Here is a 12,879-nt window from a genome sequence, read left to right on the forward strand (position 1 = left end):
AAATTCTATTCCCACCCACACCTAGACCATGACAAGATTTACCATGCTGTGTCATGGAATTATCCCCAGCAACCCAATGAAACACAGCCCTTGATATAAGTAGTAGTCAGGATATTACTGTTACTCCTGGAGAGACACCAACTGTTATTTCAACAGGAATATTGGGACTGCTTCCACAGGGGACAGTTGAATTATTGTCAGGAAAATCAGGGCTGACTTCCCGGGGAGTTCAAATTCATACCGGAGTTATAGCCAGTGATTATGAAGGAGAATTGGAGGTTATGGCCTCTACTGCTCTTCCCTGGAAGGTTTCTAAAGGGGATAGAATTGTTCAGCCTTTAATTCTACCTTATGTGGGTATAGGACATTCAGACAAAAAGCAGAGCTCTGGGGGATTTGGAAGCACAGGAAAGGCTGGTATTTTTCTCAATGAAAAAATTTTAGAATCCAGACCCACCTAACAAGTCAATATAAGTGGCAAAAACTTTCAAGGTTTAATAGATACTGGAGCTGACATTTCTATCATCAGCTCTCAACATTGGCCTAAAGTGTGGCTGACTAGGCCGGCTCCAATACCTATTGTAGGTCCGGGACAGGCACAGGGGCTAAAGCAGAGTGCTATGGTATTGTCTTGTTCAGGGCCTGATAAACAAGCAGCCACTATCTAACCTTATATTGCTGATATACCTGGCAATCTATGGGGTCATGGTCTCTTGGAACAATGACATGCTGAGATACATATTCCTTCAAATCAATATAGCGAGGCCAGTCACTGAATTATGTTCAGTCAAGGTTATATACCAGGATTGGGACTGGGCACAAATCAACAAGGAAGATTTATCCTTTGACTACTCAAGATTTCAAACCGCTCCCTTTTCTTTAGTGGCCACTGCTCATATTAATCTTCCTCCATCACACCCATACCTCTTAATTGGAAAACTGATCAACCTGTGTAGATAGAGCAGTGGCCTCCAAAATAAGAAAAATTGGAGGCTTTACATGAATTAGTTAATGAACAGCTTAGCAAGGGACATATTATTGAGTCCTTTAGCCCTTGGAATTCTCTGGTGTTTGTTATACAAAAGAAATCTGGTGAATGGAGAACGCTTACTGATCTGAGAGCTGTTAAGGCTATTATTGTTCCGATGGGTGCTTTGCAGCCTCGCCTCCCTAATCCTAGTATGATTCCAAGAAATTGGCATTTGTTTATTATTGACCTCAAAGATTGTTTTTTTGCTAGTCCTTGATACCCTGATGATCAACGTAGATCTGCCTTTTCAGTTCCTTCCGTTAATTTAAAGGAGCCACATAAAAGATTTTAATAGACTGTATTATCTCAGGGTATGCTTAATAGCTCCCTATTTGTCAACATTTTGTAATGAAGGCTTTACACCCAGTGTAACAACAGTTCCCGTGCATATATCAGGATATATTATGTGCCTTACCTGAAGTTGAAAGCCTAAAGGAACTGTTTTTAAAGCTAAAGGAATGCTTGGAGTGTGCTGGCTTGTATATAGCTTCTGATAAATTACAATACACTGAACCTTTTCAGTACTTAGGAAATATAGTCACGCATACTACAATCAAACCACAAAAGGCGCAAATATGCAGAGACTCAATTAAAACTCTAAATGACTTACAAAAACTACTGGAAGATATTAACTAGATTCAACCTAAGTTAGGGATTCCAACTTATTCTTTATCCCATTTATTCTATTAAGAGGGAATCCAGAGCTTAATAGCTCCCGAGAGCTAACTCCTGAGGCTGAGAAAGAACTATCAATTATAGAACAAGCTGTACAAAAATGCCAAATAGACAGAATAGACCCTTTGGCGCCTCTCCAGTTGTTTATCTTCCCTACCCGTCATTCCCCTACTAGGTTGATTTGCTAACTCCTTTAATAGTTGAATGGATATTCATAGCTAATTCACAAACAAAATCTATTACCCCTTATTTAGATATGATAGCCACTATAATTCTCAAAGGAAGAGGGCGTGTTCAATAGATTACTGGACATGATTCCTGCCTTATTTGCACTGCACTAACTTCCAAAGAATTAAAATATTCTCTTCACAATTCTTTATCTTGGCAACTTGCTTTAGCTGACTATGTTGGGCAAATCGACAGACACTGTTCTGATTTACCTATCTTATAGTTTTTAAAATAAACAAGATGGATCTTGTCTAGAATTACTAGTGTTGACCCCATTCCCTCAGCTCCTCCTATTTTTACAGATGGCACTAGCTGAGGTAAAACAGGATATACAAGCACGTTTATGCTAGTTATTTAAACACCTGAATATTCTACACAACGAGCAGAAATTCTGGCTATTAAACACACATTACAAAATATTCCCCAAACAATTAACATCTTATCTGATTCTCAATATTCTGTACATGTTACTAAACATATAGAAATAGAAACTATTAAGGATACTATCCCATCCACATTGTATACACTTTTTACAAATTTACAAAAGGTGATTAGATACCAACAGTCTCCATTCTACATTACTCATACTCCAGCTCATACTGATTTACCAGGGCCTTTAACAGAGTTCAGTTCAGTCGCTCAGTTGTCTCTGATTCTTTGCAACCTCATGGACTGCAGCATGCCAGGCGTCCCTATCCAAGGCCTCCCTATCCATCACCAACTTCCGGAGTTTACTCAAACTCATGTCCATTGAGTCGGAGATGCCATCCAACCATCTCAGAGATGATCAAGCCAATGCCCTTTTATTTCCAGCATTTATAGAAGCATCAGCCCTTCATGATCTGTCACATTGTAATTAAAATATTTAAAAACCAAGTTTCATATCCCTTGGGCTTAAGCTAAACAGATTGTATGGCCTTATCCTACATGCCAGATGGTTGTGATAACCACATCTCCAACAGAAGCCTTGGGAGTTAATCCCCGTGGCCTGAAGCCAAGTCGGATCTGGCAGATGGACATAACTCACATTCCATCCTTTGGAAAGCTTGCTTATGTACACATCATGGTTGATACTAACTCTAAGTTTATCTGGGCAACTGGTTGCTCTGGGGAATCTACAAAACATGTTATTTCACATTTGCGTAGTTGCTTTACTACTATGGGCCTCCCACAAAATATAAAAACAGACAATGGCCTGGCTTACACTAGTTCTACTTTTAGGGATTTTTAAAAAGGCTTGGTCTATAAAACATCATACATGAACTCCCTATAATCCCCAAGGACAAGATATTGTAAAATGAGCTAACGATCTCTTAAAGAAATGCTACAAAAACAAAAAGGTGGGAAATGGAATGTCACTTCCTCCACAGTAAAAATTATGTAAAGCATTATTAATTTAAAATTTTTGCATCAAAATAATGATTTCACTGCAGTAGAATGACATTTTAAAAAGGAACAAAAAGAAATTCACCCCAAACCACCTGTTCGGTGATGTGATCCAGTAACACGTTCATAGCACAGGGGGACTCTGACAACCTGGGGGAGGGGTTTCGCTTGTGTTTCACCAGGTGATTCAGAAACATCCCTTCACGTCATCTGAAAGCATCTTTTCTGTGGAACGTTGCGCCCCCAGAAATAAGTTTCAAAGGCCTGAGTCTGAAACACACAAAGATAATGATTCCTCTCCCGTTGACTTATCGCAACAAGATCCCCACTTGGGGATAAAAAATTAAAAGATTAACACAGAAATCAGAAGAGATCTTAGAAAATAAAGGGAATGCTGTCACTCCTAACAAACTGCCTGTTGCCATGTTTGCTTTTATCACCACCACAGTGAGTATACCCTTAGCAACAGCTGAATCTAAAAATTAAACTTATTGGGCATATATACCTAGCCTCCCATTACTAAAACCCGTTGACTGGGGGGATTCTATGATCCCCGTTTATGTTTATTATTCTTCCTGGGTACCAGGACCTAAAGATACACGCCTTCCTCTTTTTAAACAAGAGGAAGGGACTCCCTTCAGTGTTACTTATGGGTATGAATCCTGGCCAACTTGTATGGGACCAACTACAAGATGTCTTAAATTGTCTATGCAAGCCTGGCTGTCCACTAATTCTTTAAATAGTAACTATGTTAAGGTTCAGCTACATCTTCTCTGTGGTCTGAGTTTTGCTTATAACAACTCAGAACCCGATGTGAAATCGCTCAGTCGTGTCCGACTCTTTGTGACCCCTGTGGACTGTCGCCTACCAGGCTCCTCGTCCATGGGATTCTCAAGGCAAGGATACTGGAGTGGGTTGCCATTTCCTTCTCCAAGGATCTTCCCTGACCCAGGGATTGAACCTGGGTCTCCTGCATTGCAGGCAGACGCTTTACCGTCTGAGCCACTAGGGAACCCCATGATGACACCAAATTGGACAGACCTTTATGCGAGCATCACAAGCTGTGGACTGAAAAGCAAGATCGTATTCAGTGGGGTAATTGCAGCGGGACTGAGGGAATAATTTTGATTAATGGTTCCTATGGAATTGTATGGGACTGGTCCCCTAAGGGGTATGCAGTCTCTAATTGCTCTCATCAAAAGCAGTTCTGCTATCCTCACAAAAGGCTGTGTTGGCAGGGGCATAAAGTCTTTAACCATACTAATTTACCACTCTTCAGATCATCCAATTATATGGCATGGTAGTGGCATGTCACCCCCTTCCCACAATTAGATCAAGGAAGAGGGCAAGGAGGGATTTGGAAATTAGCTTTAAGTCTTAAAAGATTCCAAATTTGGGATGGATATTATTCTGATAAAACGAATTATTCATTGACATTTAATACCAGTACAAATTGGACATTTTATATTCAGGCTTGCATGAGAGATCCTTATGTGCTCTTGAAAGGAACAATTTCTATCAGTGAAAGTGTACAGGAACTTTCTTGCCAGGACTGAAAATTATGTACCTGCTTAAATTCTTCACTTTATAATTCTAATCACTCATTTGTTATATTAAGAAGAAGATTGGGGATATGGCTTCCAGTAAATCAAACCAGACCTTGGGAAGGCCCCCTTGAAACACATGCTCTTTTAAAGGTTATAAAGAAAGTACTGCAACGTTCCAAAAGGTTTATTGGACTCCTTATAGTAGCTATTATGAGAATTACTGCTATAGCCACAACCATGGCAGTAGCCGGGGTGCCACTGCATCAAACTATACAAATGACTGCATTTGTCCAGCAGTGGCACCAAAATGCAAGTTCTGCCTGGGGAACTCAAACTCACACAGACCAAGAAGTTAATGAACAATTGATTGATTTAGAAAATGCAGTTCTCCTACTAGGGGACAGAGTACAAAATTTAAAATTACAAATTCATCTGAAGTGTGATTGGAATATCTCTTCATTTCGTGTCACACTTCATAAGTGTAATCAAAGTGCATATACTTGGGATCAATTATCTAAACATTTGAGAGGACACGTTTGTAATAATCTATCCTTAGATATTTCCCAATTACAGGCTACTATTTCTAATATGCAGAATGCTCACTTACAACTACTCCCAGAAACTTATTTGAAGAAATTGAAGAAGGTTTACATAAACTAAACCCCTGTAGGAGGAGGATTGCTTAGTACTATAATATCAGGATGTATATTTTTGACTATTTTGTGTCTAATCCTCAGATGATAAGAGAAACTGAAAGAAATCATCCAAGAACTGCTGAAGAAAGAAGTTGCTCAATTGGTGTATCTACGCCTGCAAAAATAAAAAGGGGGAGATTTACTGGGAATTCCTAATAATGTACTTACCCAGCCTTGAGAGATTCCACAGAAGTAGAATCTGGAAAAACAGCATATATTAAGAAACTATGTTAATGATTATCTTTCATGATTTTCTTAGAATAATAGCGTTGCTACAAACCCCAAGGCCAGACCCAGAAGGGAGTATGACCGGGATCATGAAAGCATGGACTTTGGAACACCGGGTAGGCGCCAGGCATGAAGACTGCCTACGTACTTGCTGATTGTTCCTGAGACTAGCCTGGAAGGGAATGGCCTGGAGTAAAAACAAGGAGATCTGGACTATGTCAGTGTAGTCCATGACATTTAGGAGTACGTGCTTAAAACAGCACGTGTCTTGAGAAAGATAACATCAAGGAAAGTCTTGTAGTCTGCAATTAGGAATAAAAGCTGGACTCAGAGTGGACTCTGCACCTCAGTCCAATAGAGGCTGCAGGTCCCCTGACCCATTGCACCAGATTTTGTGTTCTGTCTTCATTCTCGTGGCTTGCTTCTGGACCGTTAAGGCAACAGGGAGCCAGGAAGAGAATATCAGACAACGTTGTTGCTGTTCAGTCACCAAGTCATGTCCGACTCTTTGTGACCCTGTGGACTGCAGCACGCCAGGCCTCTAGATCCCTCACTGTCTCCAGAGTTTGTCCAAGTTCACGTCCACTGAGGATGTCAGAGGATGTCAGAGCTTGGTGAGGATACCTCCTATGAGCAGAGGGAATCAGGAGTGCTGGGCAGAGCCTTAGTTCCTACAGAGAGCTGGCGGGCCCAGTACACCAGGCCGGCCTCATAAACCAGCAGGTTGATGGCTGCTGTCAGGACGGCCACAGCCAGGCGCTGGTCCGAGGTGCACATGTAGGTGGTGAGCCATCAGTGCAGTCCTCATCACTGGACCGCTGGGGCTTCCCACCCAACTTCTCATAGAACTGGTAGAGTGGCCAGAGGACCAGAGCGCTGATGTAGAGGAGCACGATGAGCAGGGTGTGCACAACCTTGACGGGCAGCTTGTACTTCATGTTGCACAGCTGAACGTGAACTTGGGCAAACTCCGGAGACAGTGAGGGACATAGAGGCCTGGCGTGCTGCAGTCCACAGGGTCACAAAGAATCGGACACAACTTGGTGACTGAACAGCAACTGGACAAAGGTGATGGAGTAGATGACGGAGGCCGAGAGGCAGAAGAGGGCGGCATAGCAGGTGTAGGTGTCGAGGAGGTGGTGCCAGAAGAAATGAAGGGGGACCGGAGCTTACGTAACTCAGCAATGAAGATGATGAGGGTCACAGTGAAACAGAAGCACCAGATGGCCATGGACCAGTTGCGTACATCCCCTCTCCCAGTGCCCATGCTGGCCACCAGTGAGAAGGCCACACAAGTGGAGAACAGCTGCGGCAGGCGGAGGTAGAACCATATGGTGTTCCAAGAGGCTGAGATGGACAAAGTGAATGTCCTATTGGTGGACATGGTGTTGTGATGGTCAGGCATCAGTATGGCACCAGTACGGCAGTGGTCTTCGCTGAGGACTCATCAGAGAAAGACCTAGTTCCAGAGGTAGATTAAGTCAGACGTCTGGAAATGACACAGGGCCCTGTGATGGCTGAGGCTCAGAATCTGTGGAGTTAGAACCAGACACTTGGTAACAGCACAGCTGCTCTACAGTTATTCTCCCCACCCGTCACCCTTGGCTTTGTCAAGAGACTTGTCTTATCTCAAAGGTGGGTTGAGTCTCACCACAAAGCCATGCACATTTTTAACTCTTTGCACTGCATGCCATTATCTACAGCCATACAGGGTACAAGAATGTGCTCAGTCGTATCTGATTCTTTGTGACTTCATAGGCTGTAGCCCACCAGGTTTCTCTGTCCTTGGGATTTCCCAGGCAAGAATACTGGAGTGGATAGCTGCTTCCTATTCCAGGATATCTTCTCCAAACCAGGGATCGAACCCCTGTCTCTCGCATCTCCAACACTGGCAGGTGGATTCTTTACCACTATTGCTATCTGAGAAGCTCTGGTTACAGTGATGGTTTTCTATAATCCCAAGTTTCAACTCTCTCCAAATTGAAAAAAAAAAAAGTTTTTAATTGTTTAGTAACAAACTTTGACTTGAACAAAGTTGAGACAATTTATGTTGCTGAAACACTAACATGTTTGATTATAATTCAGTTGCCAAAACACTAACGTGTTTATTTCAAGGTGCTTTCAGACACAAGGCCGAGTGTTATGGCATATAGAGTAGATTCACCATATACCTGTCTGACTTAAAAATTCTGAATAACGAGCATCTGAGCCCATGAGTTCAGAAAAGAAGTAGTGGATTGCATTGTTAATGCAATTATTTTTAGCTGCGCTGCATGGTATGTGAAAATTCCCCAACCTGTGTTTGAGCCTGTGCCCCCTTCAGTGAAACAACTACTGGACCACCAGGAAAATCTGATAATCCATTCGTGGATGAGAAAACTAAGGTGAAAAGGCTATAATAGTGTAAACCCCAGATAAAAATAGCAAAGCTGTGGGTTTGAGCACTTTGCTCTACAGCCCACATGTCAGCAGGTCCCTTGTGGGTGGGAGTTCTGGGACCCAGGACCCACCTTCAGGCCCACGGCCTCCTTCCACAGTAACCTGGAGACACATGTCCCGGCCTGTCCTCCCTGCAGCCATCACTAGAAGGAGCTGCCATCTGAGGAGACATAGCCCCACCCAGAGGAGGGCAGCTTCAGGTCTGAACAGAGAGGAGCCCATGGGGTGAGAACAAGGCCCTAGGGACAAGATGACATGGGAAGTAGGGACTGTTGTGGATCCCCTCCCCCAATTTTGCTTTCACATGTGACTCTTCTGCACTGGGGAAGGGAGACCCCAACTCAGCATGACTCCAAGCATCATGGAGCATCATGGAAGAATCACAGAATAAATTAACATAATGTCTGACTCTTAAGCTCCAGAACTGCCATCCAGGTGGGAGTTTGGAAAGATCTAGAAGTAGTCCTACCTGTGAGGATTCTCCTGGCCTGGGAGACAGGTTAGCAACTTCCAAGCTGGGAAGAAGGGACTGGAAATCAACAAGGATGCTGTGTCTGAGGCTGATGTATACATCCCAGGGAGTGGGTGGGGATGGATGGATGATTACCCCCTTTTAAGGGCAGGAGCTGAAAGAGGAGGCCCCTGTAGGACCCCTGGGAGGTGACAGCCCTGAGAATGCACCTGGGACTGGGGTGGGGGTGGGGGGCAGAGTGGAGATGACTGGGGGGATCCCAGGGTCCCAGGGACCCTGAGGCAGTCTAGTACATGTCTTCTGACCCAGAAGAGATGCAGGCATGGAGCCAACCTTCCCATGGAGGAGGGGCCTGGACTGGAACTGAGACAGGAGAACAGGGGCCTGAAGGGGTTTCAGGGCTGTGACAGGGACACATGGCCAGAGTGGCAGGGACCCTGGAGACCATGGAATTGCCCAGGTCACCTGCCCAAGACAGTCCCGCCAGCCAGAGCTGCAGTCCTGCTCATACAGGGGCTCCTCCAGGGTCCAGTGTGTGGGGGGAGTGAGGCCCCTCCCAGCCCGCCCCCTCCTCAGGGACCGCTGCCCTGTTTCCAAAGGACTATTTGCTGAGACGCCCCCAGGCCTGAAGGGTCAGCAGACTGAGCCCTAGCCAGCTTCCTGCCATCAGGGGCCTTGTTGCCTTTGCTGATAATAAACCCTGGGAAAAGCTGAGGCTGGAAAGAGAAACAGAGAGCAAACCTGAGAACCTCCCTGGACTCACAAAGCTCCTTGAGCCCCAATTGCCAGTGGAGCCCTGGAGCCTGTGGGCCTCCCAGTGGGCATGCCAGAGGTGGGGAGGGGCACTGGGGTGAGGGAGGCTGGGGTGTCCTGCTCGCTGTTTGCCAGTCTATTCCCACCAACCTCCCAGAACTCATCTGGAATTTCCTTCCAGGGAGAAATGACAACTTTGGATCCAGGGACAGAGGGGGTTCCCTGGTAGCTCACCTGGTAAAGAATCTACCTGGAATGCAGAAGACCCTGGTTCGATCCCTGGGTCAGAAAGATCCCCTGGAGAAGGCATAAGCTACCCACTCCAGTATTCTTGGGCTTCCCTGGTGGCTCTGACGTTTTAAGAATCCACCTGCAATGGGGAGACCTGGGTTAGAACCCTGGGTTGGGAAGATCTCCTGGAGAAGGGCATGGCAACCCACTCCAGTGTTCTTGCCTGGAGAATCCCCATGGACAGAAGAGTCTGGCGGACTATAGTCCATGGAGTTGCAAAGTGTTGGGCATGACTGAGCAGCTGTGCACAATGGGACAGAGGGAGGGCTTGGGGAAGGAGAGCCATGGGTGTTCCTGCTGTGTGACCCTGGGTAAGGCATGTGCCACTCTGGGCCTCAGTTGCCCAACTGGGAAGCAGCAGGTTTGCCTGAGTTCCCCAGCAGCCCCTCCTCCACTCTAATATGTGAGCTTGGACACAGTGCCCCTGTCAGAGCACAGCCTGGATGTGGCTGAGCCCTGCCTGCCCAGCAGCCAGGCACGTGGACTGGAAGACAGGGAGCCGGGAAGGTCATGGCCAAGATAAAGGAAGGAAGGAAGGAAGGAGGAGGTGCCAGAAGGGCAGAGAAGGAGGGGAGATGGTCACCAGAGTTACAAGGAGGCTCTGGACCTTTGGCAGACATTTCATAGCTGGATGATCCTGGGAAAGTGACTCACCAGAGCCTCAGTTTTCCCATCTGTGCAATGGATTCAATACCTACTTTAATTAACGAAATCATGTGAACAGCTTATCAGAAGGCCTGTCACATGGCACACTCAATCCATGCCAGCTGTCTGTTCTCCTCCCCTGCTCCCTCACAGAGGACCCAGAAGGCCCTGGCCCCATTCTGGACATAGCACATACAAGCTTGATTTGCTCCAGATCAGAGGTTGCAAACCAGTTTGTATTGGAGGTGATCTAAGGATGTGTTTGGTGTCCCTTCAGTGTTTTCAGAAAGAGAGGGTATAGAATTGGTGTTATTTATTTCTATTGTGTTTGGTAGCTGCAAAGTGTTTTAATTTCACATGAAAATCCACATTTCCAGCTCCTTTTCAAGCTGCAGGAGATCTGGTGTCACTGGGCTATGTTCCTTTGGTGTGGGGTGAAGCTGAGCAAATGCTCTGCCATTTATATTATTTTTCATTTTCATCTCTGTTTAGTATTTTCTACATTTTCTTCTTCTCATGTTTAATTGACATAAAGCAGGACTGTGATCATCTCAAAAGTGCCCCATTCCCTCTCTTGGGTGTGACCAGGCTTCCTGCCTGCTCACAGGCACGTCCACACCCCCATCCAGGGAGCATCCAGGTCCTCAACTTCATGTACAGCCTTCAACACATTTCACAGGCTCTGATCATATGTAGACATGTGTGTACATACATTCACACATGTTTGTAAGGAGTATCTGTATCTTTTTTTGCTGTTTTATAAACATGAGACCATATCATCACACACCACATCTTGCTTTTCCACCACCCCCGACAGGTGCAGCTCGTCCTCTCTTGGGGCCCTAGTCCTCTCCATCCCCTTTACTTATTTCTTTCCCTCCTGAGTCCTGTGGGCATTTGGACTGGACCCCCTTCTCTAGATCAGTGGACCCTTCCCAGTGAGTTTCAGACACTGGGGACACAGGATATGACAAGGGATCCTGGGATCCATGTGACCATCATGCTCTAGAGCAGGAGGTCGGCAAGTTTTTCTGGAAACTATAAAAATATATGACAAATAATATGTTTTTCATTTCTGGAAGTTCATCTTGGTTTCCTAGGGCTATTATCACAAGCCTGGTGGCTTAAAACAACAGAAATGCATTCTCTCACAGTTCTGGAGGTCAGTGTTTTGAAACAATGTGTCAACAGGGCTGTGCTGTCTCTGATGCCCCAGGAAAGGGTCCCTCTTTGCCTCTTTTAGCTTCTGGAGGCCCCTTACCTTGTGGCTGTGTTACTGAACTCAGGCTTGTCTCTTCAGTCCTCAAGAAGCCAAATACCGAGAGACGAGTGTCAGGATTTGTCTGGGACAAGGTGCCGCTCCTCCGCTGTGAATACAATCACCACCCATGTCTGCATCAGCCCATGTTGGGCAGTGGGTTAAAAAAAGTACTAATGAACATTTCCATCATTTTTTTGTGAGTCATCTTGGTATGGAGGATTTTCTTTTTTCCAGTTTAGTAGGTCTGAGGTGAAAAAAAGATTGTATGTCCAACAACAGCCAACCGGCTGTCCTTGTGGATTCAAACCTCCTGTAGGGAATTGTCTTAGCGAAAATCCACTTTCCCTCCCTCTCCCCTTGTAAGGGACACACTCCAGGCAAATTGAGTGTCCTGTGGGATCTTAAAGGGAGAAACTACTTCGTACCACCTTTCTTCCTCACGCTGTGGGGGCGCTGAGGCTCTTCCTCCCACCCTTGCCTCTGCACTAGAACCCCTCTCCCTCCAGAGACTGGGGGGAGGCGGCACAGACCCGGGCATCCCCTGCCTGGGAGACCAGGACAGAAACCATAGAGGTCGGTGTGGATTCAGTTCCCTAAAAAGCTGACCCCCTCTTCTTCCTCCCTTGCCTGCAAAGTCACCCCTGTAAAGGAGGCAGGCTTTTCACAGTTTCTTTTTTTTTTTTTTTTTTTTTTTGCTTTTAATTTGGTGCCCTTGTTGGAAGAATCTTTATCATGAGTAACAGGAAAGCCTCCCACTTATCAGATCATTGACAAAAGAATTCTAACTGGAAAATAGTAATTTAGAGACCCATTCCAGGGCCACTGTTCTTCAGAATCGAAAACATACACGACTTGGGCTATATTAAAAAAGCATTTTATTCATGGCTACCTACTGGGTAATAGCTCTAGTGTTGCCAACCTGCCAAGATGTGTGCCAGTGGACTTCTAGAAGGGACGGATGTAGACCCCCTCCCCCCACTTAACTGGCTCCCCCAGAACAGATTTAAAGCAACCAAACCAATTCTTCCTTGGGAAGAGAGTGGTACAGAGTCACAAATAAGCCATTCCCCACTCCTGCAGCATCCTACTGACCGCATAGTCCCAAAGAGCAAAGAATATGACCAAATAGCGGGGAAGGTGGCCTCGCAGGATGCATGCTCTTTTACTCACTCGATCAAGAGGTTGGCTGCTCCGTCAGAGCCCAGTTTCCTGCTCTCAACAGAAAGTGA

The 12,879-nt window shown here is 45.5% G+C and overlaps 1 non-coding gene across 1 annotated transcript; it reads right to left on the minus strand.

Moving 5' to 3' along the window:
- Nucleotides 1–4,258: 4,258 nt before the first annotated feature.
- On the minus strand, nucleotides 4,259–4,331 carry TRNAC-GCA (transfer RNA cysteine (anticodon GCA)). The gene has a single exon. It is a non-coding gene; the product is annotated as a tRNA-Cys (tRNA).
- Nucleotides 4,332–12,879: the final 8,548 nt, after the last annotated feature.

The sequence above is a fragment of the Bos mutus genome, chromosome 21, assembly GCF_027580195.1.
Source record: "Bos mutus isolate GX-2022 chromosome 21, NWIPB_WYAK_1.1, whole genome shotgun sequence".
NCBI lineage: Eukaryota > Metazoa > Chordata > Mammalia > Artiodactyla > Bovidae > Bos > Bos mutus.